At 38.7% G+C, this 19,536-nt stretch overlaps 1 long non-coding RNA gene across 9 annotated transcripts in view; it reads left to right on the top strand.

Annotated features, from left to right (window-relative positions):
- The window catches only part of LOC139796134 (uncharacterized), a 53,797-nt gene that overhangs the window by 14,941 nt on the left and 19,320 nt on the right, over nt 1-19,536 (top strand). The gene's annotated exons all lie outside the window — the stretch shown is intronic.

Consider the following 19,536-nt stretch of genomic DNA (forward strand, 5'->3'; position numbering starts at 1 on the left):
AGAAATGGCAATGTGCTTTTGGCTAAGTGAAGCAAGGTGAGATTATTACTGATGAAGGCAAAATTTATTCTCAAACACATAGTGTACTTTTCTAAAGAAAAATACAGTCAGTCCTGTCCACCCTGTAGATGTTTGAGACCAGTCATGTTACCATTTAGAGTTCTTTCCTTGTTTTTGATGGGTCATTAGCAGAAGATTTACCCACCAGTGAGCCGTAGTGAGGGTTCAGTAAGGAGTGGTGGGCTACATTCTTATCTGGTATGAATCTAAACTCAATTTACATCCTTTTACAACTTCCAGCAATTTTTAAATGTGCAGTGTCATCAAAAGCTGGTGAATGTATAATTCAAGAGATAAAAACAGGATTCTATTTCGACAGAAAAGGCCTCATTTTAACTTGATATGGGCTGCTGCCAATGCTTTCATGCTGTAGATATTGCGCTTGAAGAACCATCTGTGTCAAAGGGCTTCCCCTTGTGCAGAGCACCAGCAGCCAGAACAACACAAAAACCCAAGCCCTTAAAGCCTAACACCTACAGAATGAAAAACTTTTTAATGATCTGCTAGATCAGTGACTGAAGAAATGACATAATGGCTCTTTTACTACATGGATTCAGCAGAGGCACAGGAGATCATATACCGTAGTAAATCAAATCAAGAAATATTTAAATACTGTTTAGTTCATAGATCAGTGATCTGGTAAACTGTAATGGAACATTCTGATCTAATGGAAAAAATTCAAGTTAAGTTTGCTCATCTATTAGAAAGCAAGCACCACAGTGAAGCTGCAATGGTCTAGTGTGTCAAAGCCTGTGTGGAACATTTTTAATTAACTATTCATCTGTTCATTAGTCAGGATTAATGCAGAAGGATCTATTAAGATCTACTGTCTCAAAGACTATGTCATGCCAGGAGTCTGTAAAGCCTGAAGATATATTACCCAGTCACAGTACCACATTATAGACTGACAGAAAAATTGCACCCTTAAAAACGAAAACTGGCTCTGAGTAATGCTTGTGCAAGCAAAGATCTTAAATCTTTTTTAAACTGCTATTTTTCCAAGTTCTGTAATTAATCAGAAGAACATAATCTTAAGATTTTTTCCCCGAGTCTCCTAACACAATCATGTTTATCAGGTTCTGTAACATCATTTAAGAAATCCCAGTTATGCCATCATGAAATAATACTTTGTCATATTTTGTCCTCATAACCCTGAAAAGAAGAGTTCTAAAGTAAAATTATTTGGGTAGCTGAGTTTTGGGGTTCAAACACTGGGACCTTGGTCTCTTTAGACTTAAGAAGAGAAGGTGAAGGGGAGACCTTTAATGAGAGGTATAGAGAAGATTTCTGTAGAAGCACTATGGCAGAAGAGAAAATACACAAGCTTCAACAAGGTAAATTGTAATTAAATATAAAGACTTACCTTTTTCATGATGGCCAGTAACTATTAGAATGATATGCCCAGAGGACCTGAGGATTGTCCATCCTTGATGTTGAAGGTTCAACCAGGCACAGGTATGAGAAACTAGATCCAGCTGGATAGGAGCAATTGTTGGGTCTATATGGCCTCCAGAGGTACCTTCCAACTTCTGTTCTTCTGTGATTCCATAACATCCCTGCCTCGTAGCTTTCAAATTTCATATTAACGTAAAAAATGTCTAAAAACTTAAACAGACAAAATATAAATATTTGGAAGCATTTGCAAGAGGATATTCGATATTTCTCTTCCATTTAAAGCTCTTTGCTGAGCAACTGAGCTTTCATTTCTTAACTTTTTTTTTTTTTTTCTTTTTTCTTGAACTACTGCATAGGAATGCATAAATACTTTTATGAGTTTATACTCCTCCATGGGATACTCCTTTCACACCACTTCAGTAGCCTTGAAACTAACTACTTGATTTTCTGGTCTCAGATATTCCAGGAAATGTAACACATAGCAATTTTCTTGAGAGGAGGCCTATGCCTGTGTTCTATCTGATGATTTGTTTTCAAGAGAAAGTGGTTGTGACATGGGAGAAATCAATTAGAACACTCTCTGCAGTAATCTGTGGTGTACCTGAAACAGGATGTCTGAGAAAAAGCTGAATATTTCATTCCATGTTTCTCTGTGTTTGTATTATGGGGCAGCCTTTGGGATTTGTATGTTAAGGTGAGTCAACAAGTTTTGAGTGTACCTTAGTGTGTCAAAAAGATATGGTTGAAATTTTATTACTTTTGCCCAAGGCAGAAAATGTGTTAATGTCTTACAGGAGGATGGAAATAGAGAATACCTGTATTCATATTGCAATTTCACTGGCTAGAGTGTGGTTTTGGTCAATTTGTGATCACCTGCATTTGGAGAGCTTGATTCAAAACTTCAATACTCTTTGGATGATCTCAGCAGATTTTGGATCAAGTATTCTTAGTGAAGCAATAATTAGGAGACATTTAAGCTTATGCATGCAGTCTTTTTGAAGAAAGAATAAAAAATTGAAAACAGTGCATGTAGGTAGTAAGGAGATAAAGTTATCTCATTTCATTATGTCACCTGTCCCTATTTACCACCCACTACTGACATAGCTGCAAACTTTGAATACACTACTCAATATTCTCCTGAGAATACCTCTGTCAATAAAGGTATGTCATTACATATTTACAAATGTTCTGGCTATATTTGGAAATTATATCTGGGTAAATAGCACTGTAAAGCATGTGATGAATTAAAGACCTGATAAGTTATCTTGTACCTTTGAACATAATAAAACATGTTCTATGGTTCTCACACTGTTGAGTGGCCTTATTTGCCATATTAGGAAGCAGAAAGTGCTTCTGTTTTCTTTTTTCTACTTAAGGACATATATCAGCATTCTCTTTTAGATCTGGCTTCATAATCCTTATTAAATTGAATGTGTTCTCACATTTAAATAAAACCCCCCAAATCTGATATCTGATTCTAGTTCAAAGTGAGGCAATCAGCTAAGAATAACTGAAAATAATTATTCAAAGAGCAAGAAAAAAAAATCAATAACATGACAAATCAGATTGAAATTTCTTTTGAAAAGAGCAACTGATCAAACCTTGTAATCGATACTTTGATTTTTTTTTTCTCTCACATTGCAGAGATTTTTATAAAGCTCATACCACAGTTATGACACGTCTGCGATCTCAGCCTCACCTGCAGACCTCCAAGTACATATCCTTCACATTTCTACAGGCTCACTGAAATAAAGAGTTTTTCAGGAGGACAGCTAATGAGTCTTGGTGTAAGAATTGTGCCTAAAGCTTGCTGTTTGTGCTATCCACTGAAATATGTGACAAAAAAGGAGGCTTTTGCATTCTTTTGCATTTCTCTGTTGTCCGGAGAGGGTGGAACTCGAAATCTGGCAAGGTGTTCCCAGAGGAAGGAAACATGTTTTCTTCCTGCTGAGATTATAAAGTGGACAGCAGATAACTGTAGTCAGCATTTCAGAGAAAGAACACATTCTTCTTCAAAGCAATTAAGTATGGTGGTCAAAACTTCCAAAGTCAAAGATCTTTTTATTAGCTAAGCCATTAGCATTTGATACTTCATGTTAACTGAAATATAGTAGAAGTCTTGTACAGATCAGGTGAACTCTGCTTTTAATGTATTTTAGCCAAATACAACAAGCTCTGGCAACTGTAAAAAGGCAGGATTATTGAGATTTCATCTTCAATCTTTAACTCTTGTTTTCTCAGGCATGCTGCCCGACCTTTGGTGAGTGTGCTTGCTTTACACAGACTTTCCTCTCTGCCTTTCAACAGGGGTTCCAGGCGTGCACATCTCCCATTTGGTATCTGCTTTGGTTTCAGTCTTACTCAGGCAGAGAGCAACTGTCTTTTGCCATGTCTTTGTGTGGTACTGAGTGCCATGTTGTGGCTGGATCCTGAAATGTTAACTTCAGGAGCCTGGGTCACCGTTTAACACCAAATTATACTTTGAAGATAGCATTGGATTCAGATATTATGACGCCTTTTTGACAGATGCAGGCAAAGAATGAGCTCTCTGGTGAGCTCTCTGCTCCCTGCAACAATCACAGAATTATAGAATAGCCCAATTTGAAATGGACCTTGAAAGATCATTTTGTCCACAGTTTTGTGGGAAAAAAAGCCTAGATGAGTTTATCTCACACCCTGTCAAACTACATCTTGAAAATGCTCAGTGATGGGGAATCTACCGCCTCCCTGGGGAGGTTATTTCTGTGAATGATTGTTCTTACTGTAAAAAATTTCTTTCTTACATTGAGATGAAACCTCTCCTGGTGCTATTTATACCCATTGTCTTTGTCTTGTTCATGTGGCTCCTTGTGAAAGGACAGCTTCTATCCTCTTTGTAGCCAGCCTTGAAGTACTTGAATACTGTGGTGAGGTCACTCCTGATCCTTTACTTCCCCAGCCCTAACTCTTGCAGTCTTTCTACATAGGAAAGGTTCTCCAGCTCTTTGATCATCTTCAATACCCTGATGAGGTCTGGGAGGAAATCCACGGGCAGTGTGGTAGCTGGGGGGAATCTGATGGTTGCTACCAGGGCTGAGCTGGGGATCCTCAGGTGCTCTACCTGCTGTCTGTTATTGGATCAGGTAGAGAACACCCTCTTCTAGGTTGGCTTTGTTAAAATTCCTGCCACACCTGATCCCACTTGCTTTTGCTTACTGCTTGCCCCACTTGAGGGTGCTGTCACTGCTTTCAGAATGTTTGGTGTGTTGTTTACACTTAAGTTACTCCTCTGTGCTTTTCAATAAGCTGTGGCCTTATTATGTAGAGCAAGCTGAAGCTCATATGCCAACACCATGGTCAGCTGGGTCTAATTTATGGTAACTGCTAGGCACTGCTTCAGGGGTACCTCTATAGTGTCATGGCACCCTTTACATACAACAAATTTCACACCTCAACCTTCTTACCCATTGCCTACCAGAATGGGGTTAGTGGGCCACCTCAGAAATCAATGACAACACAAAAAACCTGAGGAAACAGGCAAGGGGAAGCCAGAGAGCTTTGTGGTCAGATGCAAAGCTGACACCCTAACATCAGAGCCAACAACAGAAAGAGAAAAAACTTTGTTTTCTCTAATTCAAGACTGTGAAGTACTTAAACAGCTCTAAGCTCAGCAAAGAGGAAGAGGGAGTCCAAAAGACAGGCAGAATGTTTCACATAAAACAGTCTCACTACTAAGGAAGAGAGAGGCGAGAGAAATTTTTTTGAAAGGAGAGGAAAAAGCCTGACGTTTATTCTATTCATCAAAGGGAAGGAAGAAGCAAATGAATCAGAAATCAAAGATTGAATATCATTGGTCTTGCTGACAAAGCAATCAGCAATCCCCTCACAGCAAGAACAGGGGTTTGTTGAACAAAGCAAAGGAATTTAAAAGTCTTGAACAAAATAGGGTCTTACCATTTATAAAATTAGACATCGTTTTAGAACAGTGTTTTGATTTAGGAGCTGTAAAGAATTTCTGCATTAAAAATATATAAATCCCAGTTTTGTGATGTACAATTAATAATGACTTTGTCCAAACCCTCTCCAGCCTCCTTTGTAATTCTCTTAAGAAAGCATTAAATGAGGGCATTTTCACTTTAGTTGAAAATCAATGCAACTTCAATGAAGCACACATTTCCAAAATACTGTGCAACTGAGAGGCATGCAGCTCTGCAGCTAAGACAAGAGGCCAGGAATTCCTAAGTAATACTGCTGATTTGGTAGCAGAAACCACCCCTCCCCACCCCCAAGATTACAATCAAAAGCTTCAAAATTTAGGTGCCATTGTTAGTCCCCTCAAAGCTCAGGGTGAACATCAAACTGCATAATGCAATGCTTAATCAATACAAAGCAGAGCAGAATGATATTTAAGATTTAAGGTTTCTTTCTCTGGGATATTTTGTGAAAACACAAGTTGGTTTGTTTTTGGGTTTTTTTGGGTGAGAGGAAAGAGAGCAGGAGGACAGTGCACAGGAAAAGTGAAACTCCAGGGCTTTATATTTGATCATGCTCCTAGGTGACCACAGAAGCACAACTTGGCACTTCCATTTAAAGCAACAATCCTGCCCTTGTTTCTGTTTAGTCTGTACAGATTATAATCTCTTTGTACCACTTCTGTTTGTACCACTCTTGGGGATGGCTGAAATTGCTAGAAAGAATGAATAGGGGTGCACCTGTATTGGGCAAAAAGTGATCCAAAAGGGTAAGAAAAGGTAATGTAAATATCAGTCAGCAATTGCTGATAACTTCTACCACAGGCAGGAAAGAAGCAGGAACTGCAAAAGCAGAAACCAGAAATTTGTGTGCTATGACACCACAAAGTGGATATTCCAATTAGCTGCCATCAGTCCTTTTCTCTTCCATCTCCTCCTTGCTTCCCACCAGTTCTCTCCTATGGAAGAATATGGATTAATTTTTTTCTACTAGTCTTTAAATTTTGGCTGTAATTATGTAAAAAAGAGAAGTCATCAGCTGAGGCTTCCTCCATGGGGTGATAAATCATCTAATGTCTAAAGCTAAATTCCTGTTAAATGCCTCATGTTGTTTTGGGTACCAAACATCAGCAAAACGTTTTGTATGTATTTGAGTGTGTGTATGTGCATGTGTGTGTGTTCACATTTAAAAAGCCAAAAAAGAATTTCTAATGAGAAAGGATGTGTCTGAGAAAGGATGTATCTGCTTTTGGAGAAACTAACTGCGCCAGTGAATTGCAAAGACAATGCAAAAGAAATTATCCAATAATTGTCTGTTGTAGAGATAGGCTTGAGCTGCTAAATTCTTAGCCAGATTAAAATTATGGGGGCTTCTGGAACTGGGGTTATAGTTTTGGCTCATAGACTTTCAGTCAGACTAACATAAAGGGCAGGAAAGCTAAGGGACCAGGTTGCCTGACATAGCATACAAACAACTACCAGAGACTTTAAAGAAAGTTTCCCAAATCCTATGGCAGAAGATTAGGAGCCAATTACTGTAAATTAGTGCATCCTATTCAAGATATTTTCCCTTTGGTCGTAACACTGAAAACTATTCTATGGCACTGAAACAACAGTAATTAATTACTTGCCTCCTGTGGTGGGAGAACTGAGACCCACAGGTTTTCAAAACTAAATTTTAAAGCCACATGAATTTATCAGTAAAATGAAGCCTTCACTCCCAGAATTTGTATTTTAAAACTTCTCTTTACCTAGCACAAATTGCTGGTGAAGCTTAGAGGAAGGGAGATGAGAAGTAGTACAGCCATGGACAGTAAGAAGAGGACTTTGTTCTTATTGAAGAACAAAGTATGGCTTGTAAGTGTAGGGACACCTTGCATGATGGAGCCCGAATGGTGTATTTCAGGTCTAGAAGGTATAACAGTCTGTGTCTGCCATGGAGGGCCACAGACTGACCCTGCAGACAGAAGACATTTGGGAACATACTAAACCTTCCCTCTTCAAGTACTCCAAGGGAAAAGAGGGCCTGCTGAAACCCACACCCAGATCTCTTACCAACGTGCTGTGAATATGTAGTCAAAGTTGACTGCAGTGCAGGGCCAGTTGTTTATGACTGAGCCTGAATTTCTGCCTAAGAGACCATAAAAATCTGTCAGTAGGTTCTGCTCAGTCAGACCTGCAATAATATCTGACCAGGTACCATCAAGCAAGTCTTCCTCTCCTGGTGTTTGTCATTATTACAAAGGCAATAACTTGAAGGTGCAAGGAAACAGAAGATGCTGCATGAAGATAAACTGTTAGGTAAGAAAAACATATCAGGAGAGGAGATGATGGGTGAGACAAGTGTACATCTGAGGTGGAGCCAGGAAGCAGAAATCCTTGCCAGTGTTTGGGCAGTGATTTGCGGGAGGGTCTCTGGGGAATGAAGATTTTCATTCTGAGAGCTTTCCCCTCTCTCTGGCAGCAAGCAGAAACAATGTTGAGAAAGATGCTTTGCTAGGTGGAAAGTCAGCAACAGGTGAGAAATAGCAGTCCAGCAGTGCCAGCAAATTGCTACTGACCTTCCAGGGAGCTGCTGTCACCATTAAAACATCTGACCTGAGCCAGTCCCACACAAACAACAGAAGGTATAATTGCATTGCTGATGCTGGTTACCAGAAGTTCAAAAAGGAGTGAATAAAGCACACTATAAACATGAACATATTCCTGCTAATTAAATAAAAACTAAAACTAAAACCAAAACAATTATCAAGCAAATGAAGGAAGCTAAAATCATCCCGAACCCTATAAAATCTGCAGAAAAAAAGCAGCTAAGAACATAACTAAAGCAGACCTCAAAGCATAGCAGCCATCTGTGCCAGCCAGGATCTAGTAATAATGCAACTCCTAATAGCAACATGAATAATAAAAGTAAAAATCTCACGAGTTGCTACAGGTTTTTTTTCAGAAACAATAATAGATTATTCTCCATGGTCTCTCCTCTTTATGTACATAACATTTTAACTGTGCTTAACATTTGTGGGGAGGTTCCTCCTTTTTAGATGTAATTTGAGTGCATATTTGCATTTGGTGGGTCAAATCCACCTCTGGGGGCAAAACTCTGTACTTCAAGGTACTCCAGGAAGAATTCCTCCCTCTGCAGCTATAGAGCCCAAACTCCCCTTGTTGTGCCTTCTCTGTCACGGATTCAGATCAACTGTTTCCAAGAAGATATTAAGCTAAGAGACAGTGTGGGTGTACATGGCTTCTTTGCTTCATCAAAGGCAGAACATCTCTCCTTCCTTTTCTTTGCATTCCTGAATGCTCTTGCTTTTCTTTGTTGAACTGAAAAGCTCAAGAAACAAGCAATTGCAGTGGAAGCAGGAGGACAGCTCCTCCTTGACAGAGGAGTTTCAGTGGCTTCCCTTATTGATAGTAGTTGGAGCAAGAGCAGCAAAATGGAAAGGCTGTCTCAGTTGGAGTCTTCTGAGAGGTTTGAGTTTTCAGTTGGATGATAAAAATTGGTTGAGGATTCAGAAAGAGTGCTACAGAAATGCTTCAGAGTGAAAAATGCTGCCTACTTAGAATTACAGTACTCATTTTAGTCACCTTAGCAAAGAAAGAGCCAAAGGAGAAGTTGATCAGCAGTGACTGGAGAAGATATGTGATACAGGAAGATCTTTTAAATATAGAGATAAAGGTACAAAAAAACCCTAAACAAGTCTCAGGAGGTAAAAGAAGTCACAACATCTCTGTGTTGTCTTTGTATTATTAGCCTCATAGAAGTTTGTGAAAGTGGAAAGAGGAGATTCCACTGAAGGACTTTGATAGTGGTAAAGGCCAACCAAGTCCAGTGGAGCCTAAACCATGGTTTAAAATACCCAAACACAATAATAATATGATCAGAGCTTTGTAAAACATGCATTACAGTAACTACAGGTCTTGCTGAAGGAAGTGATGCAGGAGACTGACTACTTAATCAGAAAAGTTTCTTCTGTGATTTTCCTCTCCATCCTATGAAAGTGATGGGTCATAGCAGTGGTTTTCTCACTGTTGTGTGAGGAAAAGGGAAGGGGTGGCAGAAAATACCTATTTCTAAGACAGGAGAAATAGAAACATTCAGCAAGGACATACGGTGGAAGAGGGAAAATAAAATTCATAATAAAGATGACACCTATTAAGCAGAAAAAAGATTTGGAAGTTTGTTTTTTGAACAATATCCTGTGCTCTCTTTGTTTCTGCAGAAAGACACTCCATTAAACAAATTTCACATTTGACACCTCTAATATGTTTTAATTTGTGTGTCTTTTGAGAATGCAGATGTCTGGGCCTGCTTGGTGTAGAAGAGAGCTTTTCTGCCTGTAATCGCTACCTAGACCCCCCTGTGAGAGAAATACTGTTAATTTGATGCAACAGCTTCCCAACAGAGATTGCCCAAGAATGAATTTCTTGTGCCCCCATTATGTCTGTTCCCAGCTGGAGAGTCTTTCAGCAGATACACTGTGCCTTCACAATTCACTGCGAGGTGAATTTTCTGCCACCATGTTAGGCATTGTGCAATGTCCCCTGTGTAACATTGACTGAAATGTAGAAACCATCAAGTGATCTGAAAGGATATGGGGAGGTTTTAATTTCCTGAAATAGACTTGCTGCTCAGGCAGTATTGCCTTCTCTATAATAGGAAATTCAGGAATATCAATTTCTAAATTTGTCTATTCAAATTAGCCCATTACCATTAATGCCAACTCCATTGAAAAACCATGAGTCAGGACCCCCCCAAACCATGAGAATTTAATGGTGTAGAAACATTGTCTCTTTTTCATTGTCATCTGATTTTTTTAAAGCCATTTGGAGACAGGTTTTCAAGTTCTTCTTCACAAAGGCAAGATTAGAAATTTACTTCTTTTCTCTCTCTGTGAGAAGAAAGCTTTTCTTGTCATCTTATGAGTTCAGGAGCTGAGCCAATGTAAAGCTGCAGGAGCTGACAACACTGCCTGATGGTTTGTTTTTTTTTTTCAGGTGCTTCTGTCACTAAGAGATGCTGCACACCATCATGACCAAGTTAATTGGTTAGACCTGTCCGGGTGCCTGTGCACAGATGCTTAAGTGCACAGTCATCACCTCATATAAAAATAGAGCTGGAAAGAGCTTCCTCTGATCCACCTCTTTGGTTACGGGTGAGATCTGCTAAATCTGTGCCATTCTTGCTCAGCCTGTTCTTGAAGATGCCTGACAGTGGAAGCTAAATCATGTCCTCACTGTCTTATGTTTAGAAAATCATTCCTAAATTGTAACTTGAGTCTTCAATGTTGTAATTTAAGATCATCTCTTCTTAGCTTGTGAGATAGCATGGAGAATTTATTGTTCCATTCCACTGTGCAACAGCCTTGTCAGGTGTCCTGACAGTTTTCCTAAGTTTAATAACTCAGCCTTTCAGTCTTTTATGCTAGATTGTGTTTTCTAGGGCTCTGCTCATTCTGGTTTCTCTGCTCTGGAAGACTTCTTCAGCACCCAGAACTGGCTGTGTCATTTTAACTGAGCCTAACAAGGAATAAGTAGGCCTGAAGGGTCATTCTGCATGTCTCACTATTAAACTTCTGTTCATGCATCCTAACATGATATTGCCCCTTTTTGTATCATCTTGGTATTACTGTTCATCTGCAGCTTGTAGCCTCCTATGCCCTCCTGAATAGTTCCTGAACTCATCACCTGCTCTTGCATTATGCAGTTGTTTGTTCCTACCTCTCATTAATACTTCACACTTCCTAAATAGCACCAGGTATTTTTCAGACAATGTCTTCAGTTTGTGAAAACCATTTTGATTTCCAGTTCCGTTCCTAACTGTGTGTGTGATCCCTCCCAGATTCATGTCAGCTGCATATTTAATAAGCATGTTCTCTATTCTGTTGTCTGAATTGTTAGTGACTGAACAAAATAAAACCCAGGCTGTTGCAGAACCTCATCTGATAACTACTTTCTGGACAAAGTTCCCTAACCCAAGTTTTCACCCATGATATCATGGTTTCATTTAGCCTATCTCTCCTTAGTTAAGCAACTCAAAAGTTTTTCTAAATCAAAGCCTGCCACTCTTTTTCTATATGCAATGGAAAAAGCACTTTTCAAGACTAATTAACTACTCTTGTTTTAAGAACGTAGGTCCCTACCATATTAATTTTAAAAGTTTGATAAATATTTATGGCCATCTGTAATTACCTTCAGAAGATCACTGTGCATTTCCAAAGAAAATATCTTTGCTGCATCCCAGGTACATGTGCCTAGGTGCTACTGCTGCCAGTCTTTTCTCTGGCATCTGATTCTAACACAACCCCAAGAAATAACATCAACTTTTGGAGCTTTTGGTCTCCTCCTGGCTCCTACCAGAATATCTACAAGAAAGTTCGTGTACATTCACTTCAAAATTTCATGTCTAAAGGAGGAAAGCAAGTCTAACTCTGGAGCACAGTATTGCACAACTGATTAGAGTAGTTGCAGACTCAGAATAGCAAGCTAACATTTAAATATGATTATCAAAGGATGCTGCCAAATACGTTAAAAATTATTATATTTAAGAGGTTCTTGTTCCTTTAGTGTAACCTTGTTAAATTACTCTTTTTGAAAGTCTTGTTGAGTTTCACTTGTACAATATTGAAAAGAGACTCACATTTCTTGAGGGGTGGTACATGAACAGACCTGATCCATGATTTAAAATGTGACCTCTAAACCCTGCAGCAGGCTTTGTGCAGGAGTTGGTAATGTCATGAGGCTCCATGAAAGTATAAAGTCCTGGTTGCTCATTTCAGTGTTGGTTCAGGGATTCTTTTTCTAGCTCCTGGAGTAATTTCTTTGAGGATCTGATCTGTGGAATGATCTGTAGTCTATGACTTGGGAAGAGTGTTCATTTTGTTGAAACCACATTGAGGCAGTCCAACAGAAAATTATGTTAAAGACATTCTGTGGAGAGAGCTTATAATTTGTACACAAGTCTGGGGAAGAGCACTGAATCAAGAAAACTTAATTTTGACAGTCCTGATATATAGTCTATTTTGGTTAACCAAAAGGAACACATACATTTTCAACATTAGAGAAATTTCCATTATTTTTCTCTCAGCCATGAAAATCGATTTTGATGTGATTACACTCAGAGGCTGCTTGATGTCCTTCTGACAGTACAAAATGGATAGAAACGGTGGGTGGTGTTGAACTGAGGATATTGTGGTTAGCTGAACTCTGTCACAAACTGAAAATGGTAAGATTAAAGCACATGCCACTAATGTACTGAGCCAGAGAGTGAGCTTTAGGAAAAAATGGTGATTACAATATTGTGATGTTGAAGATTGCAAAAGATCCAAAGAGCTTTCATAATCTTTTGTTTACAGTAATCACTGACATTTGTGGGACTGGAAGGAGGACACCAAAACTCATCAGATGAAAGCAGCCCTTAACAGTAAGCTTAGGCCTAAACGTAGATGGACAAATGTAAAAAGAGAATCCATGTTATTTGGAACTGTACAAAACAATGAAGGTTTAATTCTGTTCACATTGACTACATTGGGATCATGAATGGCTTCCTGGACATTACTTTGCTTTCTGAGATCATGATTTGACCCCATATTTCCACAGTCAAGATAAAGTGTCTTTGTTAATGGAATACTTCACCTACTATTTAGGAAGATCCCCTTTTGCCTTGAGAATTTTCATTGCTCAGAACAAATAGAAAGGAAAGAAATGAATAATAGCTGTATGTCATGAAGTCTGAGGTTCCAAATAATTTAGTCATTCAGCTATGTGGGTCCTCTTCTGAAAATATTTAGATTTGAAAAGACTGGAACTTGCTAGCTGGCTACTGCTCTCTACACCTACTTGAAGGGAGGTTATAGAGAGGCTAGTTTTGGTCTCTTCTCCCAAGCAACTAGTGATAGGATGAGAGGAAGTGGGTTTAAGTTGTGTGAGGGGAGGTTCAGGTTGGATATTAGGAAAAAATTCTTTACTGAAAGAGTGGTGGGGCATTGGGACAGGAGGTGGTGGAGTTGCCATCCCTGGTGGTGTTCAGGAAGTGTTTAGATGTGGAACTTCAAGATATGGTTTAGTGGTTGTGGTAGCTGGATTATGGTTGGAGTAAATGATCTTGAAGGTCCTTTCCAACCTTTATGATTCTATAATAATATCAATAATAATAATAATAATAATAATAATAATAATAATAATAATAATAATAATAAATGGTTCCATTGAGACACAGTGGGTGCAAGAAGTTCTGACCATGCTTTTCTCTAACAGGACTAAGGGTCTGCTGTTATAAAATTTAGTGGATACTTTGTTTATAGATATGTAAAAATAGCAGAAATAAACACAATAATTTTTCAACAAGGAAACAAAATCAGGTGGTTATCCCAGATGCATAGGAAGCTTCTCTAACCTGAAAGATGCTGCAGAAGTTTCTGTTATGTCTTGGGAGAAGATGATGAAGGGGCCTACAAGAAAGCTGGCGATGGACTTTTTAGGATGTCAGGTAGTGATAGGAGTAGTGGCAATTGATTCAAAGTAGAGGAGGGTAGACTAAGATTAGATGTTAGAAAGAAGTTCTTCACCGTGAGGGTGCTGAGACACTGGCACAGGTTGCCCAGAGAGGTGGTGGAAGCCCCATCCCTGGAAGTTTCTAAGGCCAGGCTGGACAGGACTCTGAGCAACCTGATCTAGTTGCAGGGGGGTTGGAACTCTATGATCTTAAAGGTCCCTTCCAACCCTGAAAATTCTATGATTCTGTGATTTGGAAAAGGACATTCATGAAGCTTCCCTAACTTCTTGCTGTGTCAGAAATAATACGATGACGTTGCCTGCTGCTACTCTTTCTATCCACAACAGGTAACTATGGGTCAATCAGAAACTGTATTTTTATCTCATATTTTACAAATGACAAAAATATCCTGTTTCGGTGTGGATTTTAAATGTAAGAATAAGTGGGTTCTGAATTCATTCATTCTTAACAGCATTCTAATGGAGTTAAATAAAGACGCAATCAATAGGGTTATATACATAATAAATCAGGTCCTATGGAAATGCTATAAAATGTACACAATTAAATAGCAATTTATATCCATCCTAGTTACTAGCTGCTTTGAAGAACTGAAAAGAGAATTATGGTCTGGATTGAGCAAAGCTCCAAGCATGTGTTAAGCTTGCAGTTCCCATTGACAGGAAAGTCTAGCACATTAATGAATGTTTTTCTACCTGAAGTCTTTAATCTCTCTGAGCCTCACTTTCCTCCTATACTAAGTTCTTTATCCCAGAATACTGCTGTGCAGATATACCTGTTAATTTTGCAAAATTTTCTTGAATGATGTTACATTATTCAGATGTAACAGCTATGAAAGAGATATATCCACATGCAAGTATTTCTCTTGCCAGTAGTAATCATCCTTCTTTTAGACGTCTTTCTGTACTTAAACAGTTATGTTTGGACTTATATCTTGCACCATCTGCCTGCTCCAGTTCATACTAGTTTTTTCCTTAAATATTCATGAAATATGCATTTGAAACTAGGGACTCACTATGTGCAGATTTCACTGTCTTCAAAGGGAAGTGATTGGTGATTATCATGGCTCAGGTTGGAGGAACTGGGGTATGCTCTTTCTGCAGAGTAATAAACACATACTTCTGGTCATTATAATCAGTGAAACTGAATGTGTTAATACATTTAACACAAAACAATGAAAAGTTAGGACCTGGCTTTCTTGCCTAAACATGTCCCAGTCCTCATTGTTATTTAAAAGGTTTTCGAAACAGTAGGAATTACATAACCCAAACCAAGACCTAGATGATTTAAGAGAACTAATATTCCATCCAAAGGTTCTTAAGGCAAAATATCTATATCTATTATAGATACACTATCTATAGGGTATCTATAATATTGAAATATTTCATAGTGTGGTGCTCACACTGTGAGCTGAGGACTATCTAATTTCATTTCAGCTGTGTAAAGGCTGAATCTGGTCTAAGGCTGCCATGTGCATGACTCTGATGTTAATGAAGAGACAGTCCATAAACATTGTCATAAAGTGACACAATCCACTTACTCGAGCCTTCTCTTTAACAGCAGGTGAACTCTTTGTTGGGGGTATTTATTGCTCTTCACTGGCTGAGGAAACCTACACAGCTAGTTAAGGCTAGATTAAATGACAAGATTAAACTGTCCTTTGAAGAGCTAAAATTAGAAGATGAATGCCACATCTCCACTCTTCTAAACAAGCCCAGCTTTGAATGTCTTGGTTGTTTCTGAAAACGGAATTTCATTACTTTTGAAATTGTTATTCTCTCTATGCTTTTGCAGTGTGTATGATGGAAAGGTATTAGACAGTAGTTATATCTTAATAAAAAGTGCTTAACAAGCAAGAAGTATTTATATAGTATCCTATTAATCTAAATTAAACTCAGTTAAGTCCTTCTGGGATACTTACATGGTATATTCTATCCTTAATGTGTTCACGTTTCTCCCGTTACTGTTAGACTGAAGTGTGTGTATGTATCAAGAGAAAATTACTTCCATGGGGTTTCATTTTAAAACCGGACATGCAAATCCTATTATTAGGTCAATTTTTGAAGTTCTACAAAGTATTTTCTCAGTCATCCATCAAGATTTCCACAGACTACTTTTTACTTTTAGTTGTTTAAGCTCTTGTTACTGTAAGTTTCACATCTAATTTTCCTGCTATGCAAATGTATCTCTTAATGCAAAGTTTTATTTGCAATGCAATTTAGACTGCTTAGGGGTATTTTATTTTTATTTTGGTTTGTTTGCTCTCTATGGTTCTGTGGATATAAATATACTGCCTTACAGTGGTGTTTTCCCCTCTGGCTTTGTAATAACTATAATACAATGTCTTTTTTTTTTTTTTTTTTTGGTCTTTTTTTTTCCCCTCTCCTGGAAAACTCCCTCAATCTGTAAAGATGGGCTGAACTAATTTGTGTCTTCTAGATAATTCATCTTAAGAACTGAAAACAGTGAATGTGTACTGTAATGCCTTTACATACCTTCCACTGATAGGTCCCTTGTACCCATATCAGGCTGCAGGCACTGCCAAACCTGAGAAGGTATGGGGTGAATTTAATGCAGCTATAGTTCTTCTCAGTGATCCCCCTCTGATTATCTTGTGCTTTAGTATCCTTCATGATAAGGAATAACAAAAGCAAGAATGTTGTTCCCCATTTTCTTATCCCAGCTACAACCTCCAGTTCACTGGAGCTTTCCTCTGGTTACTAATGTGAGAGGGGAGCAGTCCAGGATGTGGAGGCTGTGAGGCCCCTGCTCAGATCTTTCCCCTTTATATATCTGCTCTCCTTACCTGTTTCACAGCATTGCCTTGTGTTCTTTCATATTAAAATGGATTTGACAAAGTCAGTCTGTAATTAATGTGAGTCTTTCTCTCCTCCACCATTTCTCTAGTGAACCTAATAGCTGAGAAGTGGGAAGAGGTTTTGTGTGAAAAATGGAGAGTTCAGCTCAGTCTCTGCTGTGTTTACATTTCTGGCAGTATATTCAAGAAGAGTTTATCAGAGAGGTATTCTCCTGACTGTTTTTTCTAAAGGTGCCAGCCAAGTCTATAAAAAAACCCCTTAGCTTCCAAATGTTATGTTGTGTTGCATGCCACCTTGCTGCTCACCATCTTTCCTTCTGACATGGCTGCAATGAAAAAATACAATGAAAAAATTCAAGCTATTGGCCTGAACCCCCAAATCTTGCCTTATTCCGCATCTCCGTTTTTACTTTCTGTGCATCTTTTCCTCCCTATCATTCACCTCCAAACTTTAATGCTCCCTTTGCCTCCCTTACCTCTCTGCTTGCCTCTCTCATGTTTTATTCATTTGCTCTTTGTTTTTTTTTTTTCCCAGTCCTCTTTCAAAATACCCTTCTCTGGATAGTCCTTCTTGTCTTTTCCCACATAGTTAGTAATTCCCCTAACAGTGATCTAGCATCCCTGACACAGCAGGATTTGATGAGTTGAAAAGCCAACACAAGAAGCACTACCCTTCTCCTTGCCTCCCTTAGTGAGCCTGTGAGATGTCCTTCAATCTCAAAGACTGAGAGAGAATGACTATTTGATTTCCATCAGCCCATTAGCTCTTGTCATTTATGCTCTGGGCAGATGCAGGTCAAGGAAGATAAAAGTTTACACTGAAATTACAAAGGCCTGACAGTTAGATGCTCACACTCTATCCAGTTTCTCTTCAGTCTCACTGGAGAACACACATGACCCAAACAGAAATAGGATGGAGAAAATTCAAACTATGAAACAGAAATCCCAGCCCGTGTGTTAGGCACCACAAAGAGGGTACTTAGGATAAAATATGTTTTATTCAGTGTTTGAAAACACTGAATGTAATTATGGCTCTGTTTGTGAATCAAATTTCATAGCAGATTTTTCTTAATTTTATTATTTTGGGCCAAATTCCAGAGTACTGACTTGAAGTCAATGAGAGGTTAATTCGAGAGCAGACCAAATAAAAACTGTGAAGGTGTTTATCTTTTGGCACAGCTATAGTACCTTGCCTGGAATTCTGACCTTGCAATGTCTAAGATATACAGCCCTGAAATAGCATCCAAGATGAGATTTGGTCAGGGCACAACTGAAAGCAGATGGCATATATAACAGAAATCATTGAAAACTAAAAACCCTGCTGAGAGCGATAGATGACATTCTGAAGGAAATCTGCCTTTGACACATTGTACTATCATCATAAAAATTTAAGATTTCTTTTATGAATTGGAAAAAAACACACTCCATGTCCTGCTGTTCCCTGCTCTGCATTTGCATTGCAGAGCAAAGCAGGAGCTACGCTACCAGCTCCTGTAACTAACACACCTCCTCCTACCTCATTCCATAGTGGTTGAAGGAAAGGGAAAGAGCAGCCCCTGTCCACTTCCCAAGCTGAGAGAGTGATGTTAGGAGAAGAGAATCCACTGAGGAAAGATGGATGAAGAGGATGTGGTGACCCAGAGGTGTGTTTGTGGCTCCTTCCCTTGCCCTGAAGGGTCAGACCAATTGCTGAGCCCAATATGTGGTCTAGCCAACAGAACATCTGCCCTTTTTGTGACAGAGGAAGAAGATTTTCCCTTTCCATTTCCATTTCCCTTCCCCTCTCCCTTTCCCCATCCCCTTCCCCTCTCCCCATCCCCTTCCCCTTCCCTTCACTCTCTTTTCCTTTCCTTTTCCTTTTTCCTTTTCCTATGGTGTAAACACTATGTACCATTCAGCCTTAACTGGATAAAGGAATGAAGAACCTGGTCTTGTCTTTGACAGTCCCAAACAAAACCACACAACTGCTTTTTCTTTCTTCCTGTTCAAAAAGTAATGCAAAATGGTGTTTTAATATTGATTTGATAATCATGTCTTCAACCTATGTAAACTAACATATTTAAGTGATGTACAGTACGCTATGGTGTCATTTGCAAGACAAATCATATGTATGAATTCAGTTCTGTAAGCATAAAAAAATCCAAAAAGCATTTGTGGAATGTTAGTTACTCAGATGTAAATATTAAGCTAAGATATCTGCATGAAGCTAATCAACCCAAGCATTCTGTCAAAGCCCCCATGACAGGCTCGCTCATCCTTGACAGCCTAATTGACACTATTAATCTCATGAGAGCAACTTTCAGAATAATGTACAATACATACAAATGCAAAGAATTTATATACACCAGCTACCTTTCACCGAGATGTTTCAGAAATAATGTTCAGCCTGTGTAACAATGGTTTTCATAATATTCTATTTTATAGGCAACCAGCAGTGATGCATACTGTGTTTCCATGCTGCAAAGCAGTAGTCCTGTGGAAAAAAAGAGATTGGAATTAATTAAAACTTCCAACATCATGCATAAGCCCAAGAGGGTTGAGTGGAAGTTGCAGCCTTAACTATGACATTCCCTAACTTTGGAAGATCTGACTTTGCAGCTTTGGTAAACTGTTTCCCTGATGGTTTGGTTAACATCCATCAATGGTGATGCAGGGGGAACAGTTGCAGATGTTGCAAATATGCAACAAAATCCATATATGCAACTCAGTTTTGAAGTTTACTTTAAAATAGTTAAAGATGAAAGTGTCTCTCTATGGTGTTTTTTATTTTAGATCTAACAGTACCTTGTCCAAGTTGTGGT

This window comes from Heliangelus exortis, chromosome 4 (genome assembly GCF_036169615.1).
Source record: "Heliangelus exortis chromosome 4, bHelExo1.hap1, whole genome shotgun sequence".
In the NCBI taxonomy this organism is placed as follows: domain Eukaryota; kingdom Metazoa; phylum Chordata; class Aves; order Apodiformes; family Trochilidae; genus Heliangelus; species Heliangelus exortis.